Source organism: Bubalus kerabau, chromosome 10 (genome assembly GCF_029407905.1).
Source record: "Bubalus kerabau isolate K-KA32 ecotype Philippines breed swamp buffalo chromosome 10, PCC_UOA_SB_1v2, whole genome shotgun sequence".
Taxonomy (NCBI): domain Eukaryota; kingdom Metazoa; phylum Chordata; class Mammalia; order Artiodactyla; family Bovidae; genus Bubalus; species Bubalus kerabau.
In genome coordinates, this window is record NC_073633.1 from 74,908,091 (window position 1) to 74,926,312 (window position 18,222).

General features: G+C 41.7%; 1 protein-coding gene across 35 annotated transcripts in view; it reads right to left on the reverse strand.

Moving 5' to 3' along the window:
• SLC35F4 (solute carrier family 35 member F4) overlaps positions 1-18,222 on the reverse strand; it is a 353,130-nt gene that overhangs the window by 68,144 nt on the left and 266,764 nt on the right. The window lies entirely within an intron of this gene.

The following is an 18,222-nucleotide window of genomic DNA, read 5'->3' on the forward strand; positions in this document are numbered from 1 at the left end:
CTATGAGATGATACATTTCTTTCTGCTTATTAAGCCGCATTTGTAGTGCTTTATTATGGCAACCCCAGTAAACTCCTACAGGACAGAATGAGGTCATCAAGAGAGATTACTGAGAAATTCAGATAACTAAGCCTGAGAGGCAAGAAATCAATAAAGATAGGGATATCTTTATCCCTATATATATAAAAAAAGCAGCCCAGAAGGTGAGGGAAAACCAGGAGGGTGTAATAATATGGAAGCCAAAGTCAGAGAGTGAATGAGAGAAGACAACGATGGAGGCACCAAGTGTGGGTTTAGTGACATGACAGTCACTGTGGACTCTGGGGAAAGCACTACTGGCATAGCCACAGGGACAATCGTATTGGCGTTTATTGAGAAAGGGGTGGGAGGGAAGAAACTGCGTGGAGGAGTGTAGCGAGCACACATGCCAAGAGAAAGGTTTCCACACAGAGATCCTGAAAATAGAGAAATCATGTTCTTCTAACAGATAAACCATCCCAAATCTGTTATGTGGGAGATGGGAATGGACACATGCAGACACATGGTGAAGGAAGACAACCAAGTCTTTCTGCCTTGGTTCACAGTATACGGGGGTAAAAAAGATGGAAAATAGGTGAATTATAAAACTCAACCCAATTAGGGAAAGCGCTAGTATACTGACAAATCCTGGGCTTAATGGAAACGAGGACCTGCAGGATAGTTGGGTGGATGGATGGATGGGTAAATGGATGACTAGGTGGATAGGTAGGTGGCTGGAAGAAAAGACAGCAAAGCCAGGTAATTCAGGGTTGTTTGTTAGAAGAAAGATACTACTTTATTCACAGTCCATAAGATTCATAACAATCATGTGTGGCTTTATAGCTTAATAGAAGAAGATATGAAACTTTTTTAACTTCCCTGAAATCTTCCTCCCTAGAATTCAGAGGAACTGGTGAGGCATGTTAATCACCTCCCTGCTGCAAATGTTCAATCAAAATCCTCACTAAAAAGGTCATTACTTGGCCAAAGAAGAGGAATAAATATTGAAGGTTTTGTTCTGTTCCTTTGGTAAGGAAACAAGAGTAAATTATCCCCTGGGAAAGCTGTGTTCACCCATGTGAGGCAACTACAACAGCCCACAAGTGTTAGCACACTTAATGCCCTGCTACTGACACTTGAGCATAATTCTCTTGTAGAGGCAGCTCTCACAGTTTGCTTGGCGTGCTCTCCTCTCCCAATCCTAAATTTATCTAATGGAGTGGAAGATACTTCTGATTTTCACACTGTCTGGAAGATGACAAATTCACTACACAGGCCCTGAAATAAAGTGTCTGCTGTCATTCCCTTCCAAGCATTCCTTGAATCCATCTCCTCTTGCCATCCCTACTCCTCCACTCCCTCCCACATCATGCCCTCATTGGCTCTGACTGCCCTATGCTTACAGTCCCCAGGGCTGCACAGAGTTGCTGTCATGAGAGGATGGATAGTATTAAATGTCAGAGAGAAAACTCTGGATAACCCTTGATCTACACACCTAGAGCCCAGAGGCTAATTTTCCTGGCTATTTGTCTTGGCTAGGGGAGGCCTGAATTTCATTCATTCATAAACTTTTACTGAGGGGTCTTCTGTGTGCCAGATACTGAACTAGGTTACAGAGGATGTAAAAGAAAGTGAAGACCAAATCTCTCTGCCTTGGCTCATGATTTATTGGGCCAAAGAGGGTTGAAAGCAGGTGAATTATTATCCAAAATGAAAAGTGCTAATATACTGATAAATCTTGGGTTTAATGGAAATAAGTATCTGAAGGACCTTGGGTCTGGAGGGTATGAGAAATTAAGCCCTCAGAAAAAAGGAACCACACTTACAGAGCAACCACTTCTTGGGAAACTGGTCAAAACCAGCTGGAAAACAGCCTAATGGGTGCTTATGGTCTGGAGGGTCAGCTGTACCCTCTGGACTCAACAATGATGAAGCTAACCGTAATGAAGTGAATCTGGGCTTTGAGACCGACTGTGGTCTCAGCTTTAAAAACTCTATAACCAGCTCCTTTCCCCAAAGCCCTATCCTGCAGAACTTAGCTCCTTGGTTTCTCTCAGTTCTGTGTTCATTTTGTGTCAGAAACTTTATTTTTCTTTATTAATATATGAACAAAAGACTGCAGGACTATGGAAGACTATGATCTATATGTTTGTCTTTGCAGCATCAATGCTGCACACAGGAGACCTGGCATGGAGGAACTTTCTGTAGAGAAGAGAAGAGTGACTCTGGGCATGAGCTCACTCATGCGTCCAACAGATACTTAGAGTTTATTATGTGCCAAGCACTGTGATAAGTGCCAAGCACTGTGATAAGTGCCAAGCAGAGATGAACTGATTAAACAGATATGGTCTCAGACTTAGAGTCAGTAAACAGACACATAACATGAGCAAACAGACACATCAGCAAATATCACAAATTATCAGTACTATGAAGAAAGCAAGAAGGAATAGTGATATAGAATAACAGGCCACCTCATTTTATTGTGCTTCACTTCATGGCACTTTGGAGATACTGTGTTTTTTTTGTTTTTACAAATTGAAGGCAGCCCTGCATCATAAGATGATGGTTAGCATTTTTTAACAATAATTTATTTTTTAAAATTGTGCCTCCAATATTGTTTTATTCATCTATTTTAAACAATATTCATTTTTTAAAAAAAGTTTTATTTATTTATTTGACCACACCATGCAGCATGTGGGATCCTAGTTTCCTGACCAGGGATTGAAACCATGCCCCCTTCATTGAGAACACGGAGTCCCAACCACTGGACCACCAAGGAAGTTCCAACAATGTGTTGAAACAACAATGTGTCTTTAAATTAACGTATGTGCACTGGTGGGCTGCCGTCTATGGGGTCGCAGAGAGTCGGACACGACTGAAGTGACTTAGCAGCACTGTTTTCTTAGACATAATGCTGCTGCAAAATTAACAGACTATAGTATAGTGTTCTGCTTTATTGACTATGCCAAAGCCTTTGACTGTGTGGATCACAATAAACTGTGGAAAATTCTGAGACAGATGGGAATACCAGACCCTGACCTGCCTCTTGAGAAACCTATATGCAGGTCAGGAAGCAACAGTTAGAACTGGACATGGAACAACAGACTAGTTCCAAATAGGAAAAGGAGTAAGTCAAGGCTGTAGATTGTCACCCTGCTTATTTAACTTATATGCAGACTACATCATGAGAAACGCTGGGGTGGATGAAGCACAAGCTGGAATCAAGACTGCTGGGAGAAATATCAATCACCTCAGATATGCAGATGACACCACCCTTATGGCAGAAAGTGAAGAGGAACTAAAAAGACTCTTGATGAAAGTGAAAGAGGAGAGTGAAAAAGTTGGCTTAAAGCTCAACATTGAGAAAACTAGGATCATGGCATTTGGTCCCATCACTTCATGGGAAATAGATGGGGAAACAGTGGAAATAGTGTCAAACTTTATTTTTTTGGGCTCCAAAATCACTGCAGATGGTGACTGCAGCCATGAAATTAAAAGACGCTTACTCCTTGGAAGGAAAGTTATGACCAACCTAGATAGCATATTGAAAAGCAGAGACATTACTTTGCCAACAAAGGTCCATCTAGTCAAGGCTATGGTTTTTCCAGTGGTCATGTATGGATGTGAGGGTTGGACTGTGAAGAAAGCTGAGCACCGAAGAATTGATGCTTTTGAACTGTGGTGTTGGAGAAGACTCTTGAGAGTCCCTTGGACTGCAAGGAGATCCAACCAGTCCATTCTGATGGAGATCAGTATTAGGTGTTCTTTGGAAGGAATGATGCTAAAGCTGAAACTCCAGTACTTTGGCCACCTCATGTGAAGAGCTGACTCATTGGAAAAGACTCTGATGCTGGGAGGGATTGGGGGCAGGAGGAAAAGGGGACGACAGAGGATGAGATGGCTGGATGGCATCACCGACTTGATGGACGCGAGTTTGAGTGAACTCCAGGAGTTGGTGATGGACAGGGAGGCCTGGTGTGCTGCAGTTCATGGGGTCGCAAAGAGTCAGACACGACTGAGCGACTGAACTGAACTGAATAGTGTAAACACAACTTTTACATGCACTAGGAAACGGAAAACTTTATGTAACCCATTTTTTTTGTGATATTCACTTTATTGCAGTGGTCTGGAACCAGACCTGAAGTATCTCTGAAGTATGCCTATAGGGTCTAGGTGGATTATCAAAGGAAGTCTCTCAAATAAACTGAGATCTTAGGGTGAGGAAAAGATAGACATGCAGAAACAGAGGAAAGAAGTGAATCTCAGAGCAGCAACAGCATGTGCAAAGACCACAAGGTGGGAAAGAGTTTGGTGTGTTTTAGAAATTAAATTTAATTTCTAAATTCAGGTAGATGGAGTACAGTAGACAAAGGGAAGAAGAGTATAAGATAAGGTTAAACAGGAGACAGAAGCCAGATCAATTTTGAGGCAGAGTATCCAGATACTAGGCAACTGGAGAGCTCTGACAAGAGTTTGCGGAAAGACAGAATTGGTCACACAAAATTGGAATCATTAGCATAAAATATTCAGTGGAAGGCAGGACAAGAAATGAATAATCTAAAGCTGTGAACACAGAGTAGATGCCCAGAGGGTCCAAGGCAAGCACACTGGGGAAGAGACCTGGGGAACACCTGTTATCTCGTGGTGGAGCAATTGAGACCAACATACAAAACAGAAAAGGGGGTGTCAGTGGCAGTAGCTGAGTCATAAAGCTGAAAATCTGAAGAAGAGTTTCACACAGGAGATATCAGTTAGCCAGATCAAATACTAACAAGCAGTCAGGGAGATCAAAGGTGGACGAAAAATACTCATTGACTATGGCACTGGGGATGTCGCAAATGATTCATGACAGCAGTTTCTCTAGGGAGGAGGTGAAGGAAGTGAAAGGAATAGGAATGGAGGCAGAGGTTTAAGAAACTGGAAGGTAGAATGCATTGGGGTCAATTAAAGCGTTATTCAAGACATGTGGGGATGTTCCAGCCAGGATGAATTAACTTGTACAGAACTAGTTCTCTTTCCCACTGCAAGCAAAATGAAACTGGACAAATGTGAGGCAACTGTTTTCAGGCATTGGCCAGTCTCTAAGAAAAGGTCACAAAGTTGCCCAGGCATCTCCAGCTTCTGCGTGGGAACAGATTCCTCCCTGTGATGTGAGCAGAGCCCTGAGGTTCCATCAAGTAGAGGAGACAGAGATCAAAGTTTGGGGCAACTGAAGTAATTGGAATTTTTGGAACAATCAGAGAAGGGAGTTGTGACTTTTGAGGCTGCTGCAAGCAAGTCATAAACTTTGCCTTTTTCTCCAGCCATGTACTTGATATTTCTCCCCATCCAACCCCTGGACCTACATTCTATGAACTCATAGTTAAGTTTCAAGACTCAGTTCAAGCATTGTCCACCCTCAAGGGCATTCCTTGACCCTCTGCTCTCCTCTGCTACACTTACCTAATTATTATATTGCATTGTAACTTCTGGTTTATTTTTCTCCCTGGCTGTCAGTTTCTTAGTAACATGGGCTCTGTCTTGCCTGTTCTCTGTCCCCAGTCCTGCCTGCCATTTAGTAGCTTTTCATGAGCATTTGTTTTGCTGCCTGGCCCTTGAGGAGAAACAAAGTATAGCACTTAATTATGCTCAACTAGGTTCAATAATTTTAGTGTGTACATGGCTTATCATCCTCACACATGCTCAAGAAATATTTGTTTCATGACTAAATAAATTGACAAGATCAGAAATGCCTTCATTAAGGACAAGAACCAATTTCTACCTCTTTTGAATCTCTTATGCCTCTGTGAATGGATGCTGGGTACACACTCACTATTCAGTAAACACTTATGAAATTGGTTGATTAGCAAGAAAGCCAATAAACTCCAGATGCATTAGCAGTTTCCCTATATTTGCATCTTTGAAATATAAGCATGGAATGGCAACTGCACCTCAATTACTTTTAGATCTCCCATGAGCACTGGGTGCAATTCTAAGGAACTATCATGTTTAGGATCTGGGCAGCAAGGACAGAATTGTTTTTGCATCTCTGTCTTCTGAATGGAGATCATTAACAAACATGCTGAGCTGTTCTGATCAGCAGGTGCATGGAATAGAATCAGTTCTCTGGGCTTTTTGGCAAATCTTAACAGAGTAATTATATAATCTATTGTGTGTCTGGTTCCACCAGGGGTTTAGATCAAAGTGAAATATCTGAGGCTTGATATTTACAAAGTCTCAAAGAAGAGTCTGTCTTCAGCTTCCCTGAGAAGATAAGAGTTTGTGTCTCCATTCATCCCCTGCTCTCATCAATGAACCTCCCTCCCACCTCCCACCCTATTCCACCCTCTAGGCTGTCACAGAGCACTAGGTTTATAGCAATAGTCAGAAGGAATTTTTTTCCTATCTGATATTTAGCACAAATTCTTATATCTCCCTGGAAGCTGCCAACAGCAGAGCTTCTGAAAATTTTCTAAGGTCCAACTTGGCATGGTTTCCTGAGTATATCATTTCTGCACCACAGCACAGGGGCATGAGCCCAGATTGGAAGGCAGACGTCCTAAGATGGACTGTCAGCTCTGTCTCTCACCAGTGTGGTGCTCTTAAAAAAGTGATCTTTCCTCGCCAAGCCTCAGTTTCTTCATTGGCAAGTAAGAAAGTCCTATCTCCCTAGGAGAGTTGTTGTAAGGATTATATGAGATAATGTATTTCACTGTTATTTAATTTGAGGAACATTCTAGAACCCAGGGTGGTGCCTTTCACCCAGAAGGCTCTCAGAACATATTTACTGATTGAATTTTACTTAAACCCAAGGCATATACTATAGACAGAATCTGATTCATATACTGCAGTTTTCCCAACTCTAAATGCTTTTCATCATATAAACAAAGTTATAAATTGTGGTTTGACCGCAAATTGGTACAAAATTCCATTTTTAGTGCATAGTATGGCTAAAATACTGTAGGGAAGCACAATCATTAAGCATAATAAGAGACATTGACTAAAAACAGTTTTATATTGATCTTGAAAGTTTGTGTTTGAGGAAAAGTAGATTTTAGGAAGAGTAGGATGTTGTAGATATTATTAAATATTATTGCTGTAGATATTATTAGGGGGGATCCTAAGGGAAACATTTTCATATTTCCCAAAAACTTCATTTCCCATCAAACCTTAGGGGTGCCTTAGGGCTGCCTTCTTTGATTCAAGTATTAGCATCAGTTCTTGCCTATCAACAGTGACAATCATTTCTTTTAGCTTACAAATGGTAGGCTTCAAGAGTACAGTTGTTAGGGAATAGGAGATTGAAGAAAAGAGGATGAATGTGAAGTAGAGCAAACAACAGGGACGTTAATAAGAGCTCTAACGAGTTGAAAAAGGAATTCGAAGTAAATAGAGTTAAAAGTGTATGCATGGGGACATCCCTGGTTGTCCAGTGGTTAAGACTCTGAATTCACAATACAGGGGCCTGGGTTTGACCCCTATCGGGAAACCAGATCCCAGTGCTGCAAATAAGACCACGTGAAGCCTAATAATTTTTTTAAAAGATGTATGTGTGTGTGTGTGTGTGTGTGTGTGTTGGACTTCTCTGGTGGTCCAGTGGTTAGGAATCTGCCTACCAATCCGGACGACACGGGTTTGATCCCTGCTCTGGGAAGATCTGACATGCTGTGGGACAATTAAGCCCGTATGCCACAACTACCGAAGCCCACATGCCTAGAGCCTGTGCTCTGCAACAAGAGAAGCCACTGCAATAAGAAGACGGCACACAGCAACGAAGCGCGGCCTCTGCTCACCACAACTAGAGAAAGACCTCCCACAGCAGAGAAGACTCAGCACAACTGTAAGTAAAATAAATTTAAGTGCTGGCTTTTTTTTTCAAATGAGAGATGGAATTCTACCTCAAAGAATCATTTTAATAAACAGGCAAGCTGTCACAACAGAGGAAAATGGCATATGCATTCTCCTCTCTGTCTCTCTCTCTGTGAAAATGGCAGTGGTGGTCAAGATTTTGGAAGAGAGAGTGTTGTGTCAGCCATTCAGGAACATGATTCCTGTCAGAAACAAATATGCAAGAATGGTGTTTAACACAGCATGAAGGGAAGAGGCCTGGGGACTTTGGGAAGTCACTTAACCTTCCTGGATTCAGGTGTTCTCCTCTATAACATGTGAAGAAGTGGGACCAGACATGGCATGGGAAATTTCAGTGTAAAATTTTTAACTTCCATGAAGACCTTGTGACCTCTTAACAACCAGCCCTCTGTTTCCAGTTAAGTACAATTTAAAATCAGAGACTTTGCTTAGGGACCCAATATGGATCTTCACCTCACCTCCCTAAAATGTTATCTTCTCTGAACATCACCACGACAACTGAGAAATAGCCCTAGATTTCTTCTAAGGAAGGGATTTGCAGGAATATACCGAGATACAGGGAAGGATATTTTTCAGGAAAGTATCAATGCATTTGGAACTTTCCCTGGGGTAAAACATTTTTTAGTGAGAATCCCTAAAAGAACAAGAGACAAATTTAAATATAAAACTGCTCATACTCTGCAGAGTTAAATGCTACTTTAAGGAGTGCATTTTCAAGAGAAAATTCAATAGGATATATGACAAACTTATCAAAGGACATAGTTTTAAAAATCTGCACACACTGTGAAATTGATCATCTTTACAAAACAACATTACGAGGCTTCTAGACTCTCAATTATGCATAATGAAGGCATAGGTTGGATTTGGAGTTTTGCCTGGAAAGAACATCGCACCAGAAACCAGGATTCCTGTGGCTTAGTGGCCAGTTTAACCTCTGACTGAGCCTGAATGTTACTGTTGTTATTCTGTCTCTTGATCTTCTATATTTTAAACGGGGAACCACCTGCCATTTCTTGACATCAAGTCCTTTTGCTCCTGTCTTTTATTTTTTTATTGTGGTGTACCATAAAATCTACCATTTTAAATGTACAGGTCAGTGGCAATAAATGCACTCATGTTTTTCAATCATCACTACTATCTAAAGCTTTCTCATCTCCCCCAACTGTAATCTGTCCCCCATTCTCTTAACTTAGTCAGATTTCTCTTGATCCACTCAAAGCATCAACCAATAGGGTTCTCATACCATGTACCCTCTTAATATGGAGGCAAGAAGATAATTTTACCAAATTATGATGGGAAAGTACTGTAGGCTCCCTGGTGTGTGGTCAAATGGGCTGTAAGATTTACCTATCTGTTGGGGGCCAGAGTGAGGCACTCCGCCCGTGGCAAAGGTCATGAGGAAGGAGGCGCGACATACGCAAAGGTGGGATCAAGCCTCAGGAGTCCACCTGGAAATCCTCGAGCATCTACCCCCATAACCAGATCCTGCCTGCTTTACTACTTTGTGCTCTCACCTACACCTCTGACTTTACGGGGGGCTGTCCCCCACCACCTCTTTTGGAGAAGGAGTTAACTCAGAGCTCCAGTTAATAAAAACTCCTGGGTGTGACAAGAGTGTTTTAACCTACAAACTCCTCTGAAGGTTCAATAGCCTGCCTGACAGGCTTGTCTGGCCACATGTGATTGCTCACAGCCTCCCAACCGTGAGAGGCACGAGATGCTTTAAACCTTCTAAAAACAGGTTCCTTAGAAAAGTTAGAAAACTATTAGTATAAGTATAATGGGCTGATTAGAAATTGTATTGGTGAAGGGTTTTTCATTTGTTGAGCCAATGTTTGTTGCTAAGTCTCCACATCCCCTGCCCTTACACACATTAATGAATATATAGAAGAAATAAGTATTAATCTTTGATATTAATCATGTTAGACCTTAGGCTAAGTAAATACTTTCCTTAACTAAAACCCACTACACCCTCACCCTATAGGAATGTATCTTTATTTGGGTGGCATCTGTTTTAAGAATAATCACCCCTGGAGAAATAAGTGTCCTGGTTGACTGACCGCTGTCACAAGGAGAGGGTCATAAATTGTCAGCAGGCCCCCTGGCCAGAAGATGATGTAACATCCTTAAGACCTCTGTATACATTTGTATGAAGCACCTGACTTTGATAAAAGTCAGACTGCTGACCCCACGTGACTTTTGCATAACATCTCAGTGTATAAAAGTAGACCATGGAAAATAAAGAATTGGGATCAGTTTCTTGAAATACTGGTCTCCCCATGTCGCTTGCTCTCTCACTCTGGCTGAGTCTCCATCTGGAGCGCGGAACCCGCCATGCTTACTAATTATGCCTGGGCTTCTAAGATCTGACCGGGGAGGCCTCAGTGTCTCCTCTCCTTCGGGAGAACGGAAGGACGCCTGCGGCCTACGTAAGTGGTGCAAGCTTCTTGTCTTGAAGTTTTATTGGTCTCCCCTGTAAACCAAGCTACTCAGCCTCTTTTCTCCACTGAATTTTCCTACTGAGCTATCCTCATTCTATTACTCTTTACATCTCTAATTAATATCTAATTGAAGCTATTGTATCCTGATCCTCGCCGACACCGTCCCCGCTTTGAACTCCCTGGATCAGCCGGGGCTGGACCCTGGCACCTATCAAGGTGTGATGGGTAAAAGCCTCCTTGGGTGGTGTTCAAATGTGTCAATGTTTAATCTCTGTGATGGATATATTCCTGGGAAAAACCACACTAAGAGATTTCTTGCCCCTTTTGGTAAAAAACACCAAGTGTTCTCTGAGAAGACTGACAAAGAGAAGTGTCTCCAAAAGATCAAGCGTCCAGAGAAGTGGATGCATCTGGTGGGCTGGTTGCCCCTCCCCAGAAGAGACCCTGCTATGGGCCACTGCATCTGAGAATTTCCCTGGGCTCCCGGTCTCATGTCTCCTCTCAGTATTTGTTGTTCATCTCAAATCACATTCCGTTTTCTTGCTGCTTTAGAGCATCCTTAGTTTCCTGCTTCTCCTTCCCCATATACCACCCCCTGCCCACTACCCTTCATCTATAGCCCCGCCCTCATCTTGGATAAAGGTGGGGTTCCCTTTTGGTTAATTCTACTTCATGGTAGGTCAGTTTACTCCTCTCCTGGGCCACTCCTCTCCTGGCCATAAGTGGCTAAAGCCTTGGCCCCTTCTCTAAAGCTTTTCCCGTCTCTCTTTTCCTTCCTTCACCATGAACCACAGCCATCGTTTGCATATCATGAAACTATGGTTTTCTGTGTTTTACAAAAACATCAGTATTAATCAGATAACTGATTCAACATCAGTGTTCTGATGCTGATTTACAGGTCAGCCTTCCATGCAGGGAAATTTCAGAAATCTGAGCTCATTCTAACTGCACTTTTTTAAAAAAGCATGATAGAGTCACCTGGTCAGAGATATCTGACAACTCAACAAGGAAACCATGTCCCCCAAAAGATCAAGAGCCATCACTCTGTAGGATGGCAGTGAGAGCTAACAGGACTAAAAGAGTTAGATGGCAATTTAGAAATCTTCAAACATGAATTATTCCATTTGCAGTTTAAGAAATGGAGGTAGTAAATATCCATTGACAAATGAATGGGTAAAAAATATGTAATGTGTGTGTGTATATATATACACACACACACACACACACACACACACACACACACACATATATATATAATTACACATATTTGGTAATTTTGCCAACAAAGGACCATCTAGTCAAGGCTATGGTTTTTCCAGTGGTCATGTATGGATGTGAGAGTTGGACTGTGAAGAAAGCTGAGCACTGAAGAATTGATGCTTTTGAAATGTGGTGTTGGAGAAGGCTCTTGAGAGTCCCGTGGACTGCAAGGAGATCCAACCAGTCCATTCTAAAGGAGATCAGTCCTGGGTGTTCTTTGGAAGGAATGATGCTAAAGCTGAAACTCCAGTACTTTGGCCACCTCATGTGAAGAGTTGACTCACTGGAAAAGACTGATGCTGGGGGCAGGAGGAAAAGGGGACGTCAGAGGATGAAATGGCTGGATGGCATCACTGACTCGATGGACAGGAGTTTGAGTGAACTGCGGGAGTTGGTGATGGACAGGGAAGCCTGGTGTGCTGCAATTCATGGGGTCGCAACGAGTTGGACATGACTGAGCGACTGAACTGAACATCTATGTATCAAAGGACTGACAGTTCCATCTTAAACAACTTTTCCTTCCTTTTTTAGAATTAAACTCAACCCACACACCTGTGAAATGTTGATTACCTGACAAAAATCTCAATTCAACTCTGTAGGAAAATGTACATCTTATTTAATTCCTTAAGTATTTATTTCTTCAAATGATGGACTCTAATACAGAAGTCTTACTTTGTCTACTTTCCTTATCTACACTGTTAAAAGAACAGCAGCTAAGTCCTGAAATATTAGTGAAGTCAAAGACAGAGACCTCTGTCATAAGACAGTTCAGGCTTCCTATAAACTAATACCTAAATAAGTCAAGTCTAAGCAACTTTTTAAAGTCTTCTTTTGGGGAGAATCTAACAAATTTTCCCTAAGGTAATTTTCATCTCCAAACTGCTAATTATGTAAGTAAAAACTGTACGTGGGCAATGGATAATTTCAACTAGACTTGAAGGATTTTTACAGAGAATAAACACAGTGATGAAAACACCCACACAGACAAGGGCACCTGCCCAGGAGAACAGCGTTTACCGTCCAGCAGAGGTGAGTTTGTTCAGAAACACTGTGGGATGCTAAGGGCACCCCCATTGCAGAATATTTCTTCATCTTTTGAGATGGTTCCCCTGTTCACCAGGCCTTCTATGAGCTCATTTTGAGTCTCCTGTTCTATAGCAAACAACCAGCTATGGCTGGTGTCTAGATGCCATTCTAAACACACTGAAGGCTACAAGTGCCGTTTCTCTGGGAAACCAGTTGCCACACGTTCAGTGTTTGACCTCCACTAAAATGTTTCTCTTAATTGTCAGGCACAGTGGAAAACTATGCAAAGAGCAAGGGGAGATCAAGATTGCTTTCTACTTAAAGTTCAAGGTCACTGAACTGCCCTTACCTTTCTAAAGATATAGAAATGTATAGATGTGTATCTCTACATATATACATAGACACACACATACAAATGCACATGAAAACAAGGCACAGTATTTCCATGATCAAACCAGAAGGAAGCAAATACAAAAGAATCTATGGAACAATGTTGACTGCATTGTGCAAATCACACAGGAAGGCTGTGTCACAAAGGCACACTTTCTGACTTCCATGAAAGGTGATTAATTTGTATAGACCCTTCAAGATTAAAATGTTGCCATAAATAGAAAATAAACAGAATTCTCTCCTTTAGTGATCACAGAAATTACCCACCGCATATGCACCGATTTTCCCACAACAAGCATGGATAGTCCTATAAGGTTGCTATGCACTTGATGTCTAGAACTGGAGCCCTGAAAGAGGGATGAAGCTCAGGAGCTTCAGTGCAGTCGTTCAGTCGTGTCTGACTCTTTGCAACCCCATGGACTGCAGCACGCCAGGCTTCCCTGTCCATCACCAACTCCCCGAGTTTACCCAAACTCATGCCCATTGAGTCAGTGATGCCATCCAACCATCTCATCCTCTGTCGTCCCCTTCTCCTCCTGCCTTCAATCTTTCCCAGCATCAGGGTCTTTTCCAATGAGTCAGCTCTTTGCATCAGGTGGCCAAAGTATTGGAGTTTCAGCTTCAACATCAGTCCTTCCAACGAACACTCAGGACTGATCTCCTTTAGGAAGGACTGGTTGGATCTCCTTGCAGTCCAAGGGACTCTCAAGAGTCTTCTCCAATGCCACAGTTTAAAAGCAGCAGTACAGACTATAACCATAGGAGCAGCTGAGAACTCACAGGGAGAGCCTGTAGGAAGTAAAGAAAAGCAGACCTCCCACAGAGCCCTGAAAATACTTTTAAAAACTTTATCTCGAAATAATTTAAAACTTATTGCAAAAATTGTACAAGACATTCTGTGAACCCTTCATCAAGCATTTTATCACATGTATAGATATGTCTAACCACCACCAGAGTCAGGATACACAACAGCTTCATCACTCCCCAACCCCCCCACAGCGTCATCCCTTTTCAGTGCTAAGTAGAATTCCACAGTATGAATCTCCCCAGTTAGAACACTAACTTTTAAGGAGCTGAGAGAAGAAAAGGATCCCACATATGAGAGTGAGAAAAATGAAACCAGAGAAGGGGGAAGACGAAGAGCTGGAAAGCAGAAGTAGGACAGAGTGCCTTAGGAAGGATGGCATCCTCAGCTGGGTCCAAGGCTGCTGAGGGCCAAGTGGGAAAAGGATTAAAAATCCGGCAGCCAACAGGGAGTGAGCACCCACCATGGGCTATGAATGTGCCAGATTCTGCAAATGAAATGGGAAGCAAAGCCATTCATGATTCCTGCTCTCGTGAGGCTAGATGGGGAGATGAAACCAAACAAGTAGTCTCACTAACAAAATATAAATTGTGATAAGTGTGGATGAAGAAAATATGTCACAGGATTGTATAACTGAGGGGGCAGACCTAAGCTAGTTTTCATTAATTCTTTCATTCCTTTCTTCTTTTATTTATTTTTTAATTTATTGTGCAAAATTTATTAAGTGCCTAGAATATGTCAGGTCTGTATAAGGTGATAGGGATACATCAGCAAATAATATAGAGAAGGTCCCTATCCTTATGATGCTAACATTTGAGGGTGTAGAAATGATATTTGAGCTGAAAGATCTGAATGAAAAGAAGTAGTGAAGTGGGTGCAGGATGGCTAGTCCACAGAGATGGAAAGCATATGTATGCAAAGGTCCAAAGTCAAGGTATAGCACAGTTCATCAGCGAAACTAAGGAAATTCCTATGTGGCTAGAATGTAGTGAGTGAGAAAGATACAAGTGTGAAAGAAAGGTGGAACAGCCGGCTTTAAGAACTTTTTCCTAATATTAACTTAAAGCTATTTTCATAATATTTCCTAATATTAATTTAAAGCTATTATCTTATTTATGATTTAAACAGGGAAGTCAGCTGATCTTACTTATGACTTAAAAGGGTCACCCCAGGTGGCGCTAGTGGTAAAGAACATGCCTCCTTATGCAGGAGACTTAAGAGATGTGGGTTTGATCCCTGGGTTGGGAAGATCCCCTGAAGGAGGGCATGGCAATCCATTCCAGTATTTTTGCCCAGAGAATCCCATGCAAAGAGGAGCCTGGCGGGCTACAGTCCCTGGGATTGCAAATAGTCTGATATGACTGAAGTGAATTAGCATGCATCCCCTGATGTTGTTTTGTGGAGTATGGACTATAACGGAGTGGAGAGTTCAGATGAGAGATGGTGGTGGCTTTGACTATATTGGTGGAGTGAGGATAAAAGTAAATAGCCAGGGCTGAGACAATTTTGGAGACAGACCTGATGAGATTTGATGATCAGATCAGATCAGATCAGTCGCTCAGTCGTGTCCGACTCTTTGTGACCCCATGAATCGCAGCACGCCAGGCCTCCCTGTCCATCACCAACTCCCGGAGTTCACTCAGACTCACGTCCATCAAGTCAGTGATGCCATCCAGCCATCTCATCCTCTGTTGTCCCCTTCTCCTCTTGCCCCCAATCCCTCCCAGCATCAGAGTCTTTTCCAATGAGTCAACTCTTCGCATGAGGTGGCCGAAGTACTGGAGTTTCAGCTTTAGCATCATTCTTTCCGAAGAAATCCCAGGGCTGATCTCCTTCAGAATGGACTGGTTGGATCTCCTTGCAGTCCAAGGGACTCTCAAGAGTCTTCTTCAACACCACAGTTCAAAAGCATCAATTCTTCGGCGCTCAGCCTTCTTCACAGTCCAACTCTCACATCCATACATGACCACAGGAAAAACCATAGCCTTGATTAGATGAACCTTTGTTGGCAAAGTAATGTCTCTGCTTCTGAATATGCTATCTAGGTTAGTCATAACTTTCCTTCAAAGGAGTAAGTGTCTTTTAATTTCATGGCTGCAGTCACCATCTGCAGTGATTTTGGAGCCCAAAAAAATAAAGTCTGACACTGTTTCCACTGTTTCCCCATCTATTTCCCATGAAGTGGTGGGACCAGATGCCATGATCTTCGTTTTCTGAATGTTGAGCTTTAAGCCCGCTTTTTCACTCTCCACTTTCACTTTCATCAAGAGGCTTTTGAGTTCCTCTTCACTTTCTGCCATAAGGGTGGTGTCATCTGCATATCTGAGGTGATTGATATTTCTCCCGGCAATCTTGATTCCAGCTTGTGTTTCTTCCAGTCCAGCGTTTCTCATGATGTACTCTGCATCTATCATCAAATCTTTCAGGATCCTGAAAGATGATCCTGAAAGATTTGATGACAGATTATCCTAATCCAAGCTGGGAGAGAGGAGAGATTATTCAGTCCAAGGCAGGAGATGAGGGGGAAACTGTTAAGAGGAACCCCCAAATGTCTGACTTTTGCAACTGGATGAGTATCACTCAACAATGGAGGAAGAACAAATATTGGAGAGGAAGGCGCATCAGGATATGGAGAGGGGTAGGATTCAGAAAGGCTGTGGGATTGTACAATCTGTTGCTCAAAAGATAACACTGGGCTGGAGAAATATGGGAATCATCACAGAGACTTTTTAAACTGCTGTAAGTTTGGGTGACATCAGTTTGCACACCAAAAGAGCTCCAAGAAGAAACAGTTTTGAGCTCCAAGACCTTCAGCATTTAGAGATGAAGATAAAATGGAGCCAGTAAAGGATACAGATGCTTCATAAATACAGAAAGACCTCAAGGATGGTAGTTTAATATGCCACATTTGAAATGCCAAAAGAAATTATTTCCCAGGAATTACAAATGTATTCTTGGTAGCTAATGGGCTGTTTTGATTTCTGAGGACAAATTTAAATATATATTTGAGGAACTGCATCAAACAATCTATGCCAGTGTGTGTAATCCAGCAACACATATGGCACCTAAAAACTACCTGCTACATTACGTTGGTGGCATGTGAAAATGTTAGCAAAGCAAGGGGGATACAAACCTTACTCATAGCTTCCTGGCTTTACCAGGTGGAGTAAAATAGCTTTTAGTTTCATTTAGGATTTTACTGTTGATCTACTGAAGTAGGTTTTGCATGCTTTTAACAGATGCTTCAAGAAAATGATCCAGAACTTCCACAGCAAACCTTACTGATTGCTTCACAATCAGCAAATTACACAGCCTGAAACATGAAGGGAGCAGAGATGGGTGTGTGGGGATCTAAGAGACCCAGAAAGAATTAGGCACAGTTTAATTTCCTGCAGAAACCATCCCTAAGGGGGAAAAGAAGAACAGTATGAGAGGAACTGTTTGCTGTAGACTGGATTTACTTACTAAACAGGCAGATCTTACAAAAACATTCTGAAAATGTGCTTTCTGCTGTATTGCAGAGGCTACACTGAAAATACCATTCTCAGCAGCTCTTTCCCTTGTGCTGTGTATAACACCTTTGTAGCACATGTTCAGATTACTTTAACAATTTATAAAGACTGCTCTATATCCCATTTCATGTTTCCCTTCCATTAACCAGTGAGGCACTTCCTTCTCTTTGTTCAACAAATGAGCAAACTGAAGCTCAGATGGGTTTCTGAAAGTAGTTTGTCACATGATCAATAGTTTCCCAAGTAAATATACTGATTTCTTTATTCCAGAAATCATATATTAGGCACTTGTTATAGTTCAGGCATTATGCTAGAATCTGGAAATATAAAAATAAATTATGTAGCAATTTCTACTCACACTCCACTAATACTTATAGTGGGATTACCAGATAAAATTCTGTGCAATATGTGGGATAGACTAAAAATTATTCACTCTTTATCTGATTCACATTTAACTGGGTGTTCTGTATTTTTATGTACAAAATCTGGCAACCCTATAAGTCATTAGAACTTTATGAGCTTCCTTGGCCAACAGAGCCCTCTTTGTCATTTTTACATTATACAAAGTGATTCTAAATATTTTACTGGCAGAAAAATTATATCTGCCAACAAATACAAAATACAGATGGATGGTTATTAAGTACAGCATACCCAGACAATCAATTATAAGGCTCTAGCTAAGCAAAATTTTATCTCAATTCATTATATATATATATATATATATATAAAGCCCTTTTTAGTTTACAAAGAGTTTTGCATACATTATCTCATTGGGCCTTGCACAGAGCAAGTGATATCAACCCCAGTTTATAAGTGAGGAAACCAAGAGTTAGAAAAGCCAGGTGATTTGGAGGGGATACTGAGTCATGGCACTCAGAAACCAGTTAATGAATGCAAAGATGTCAAGTGCTTCTTTTTCTGT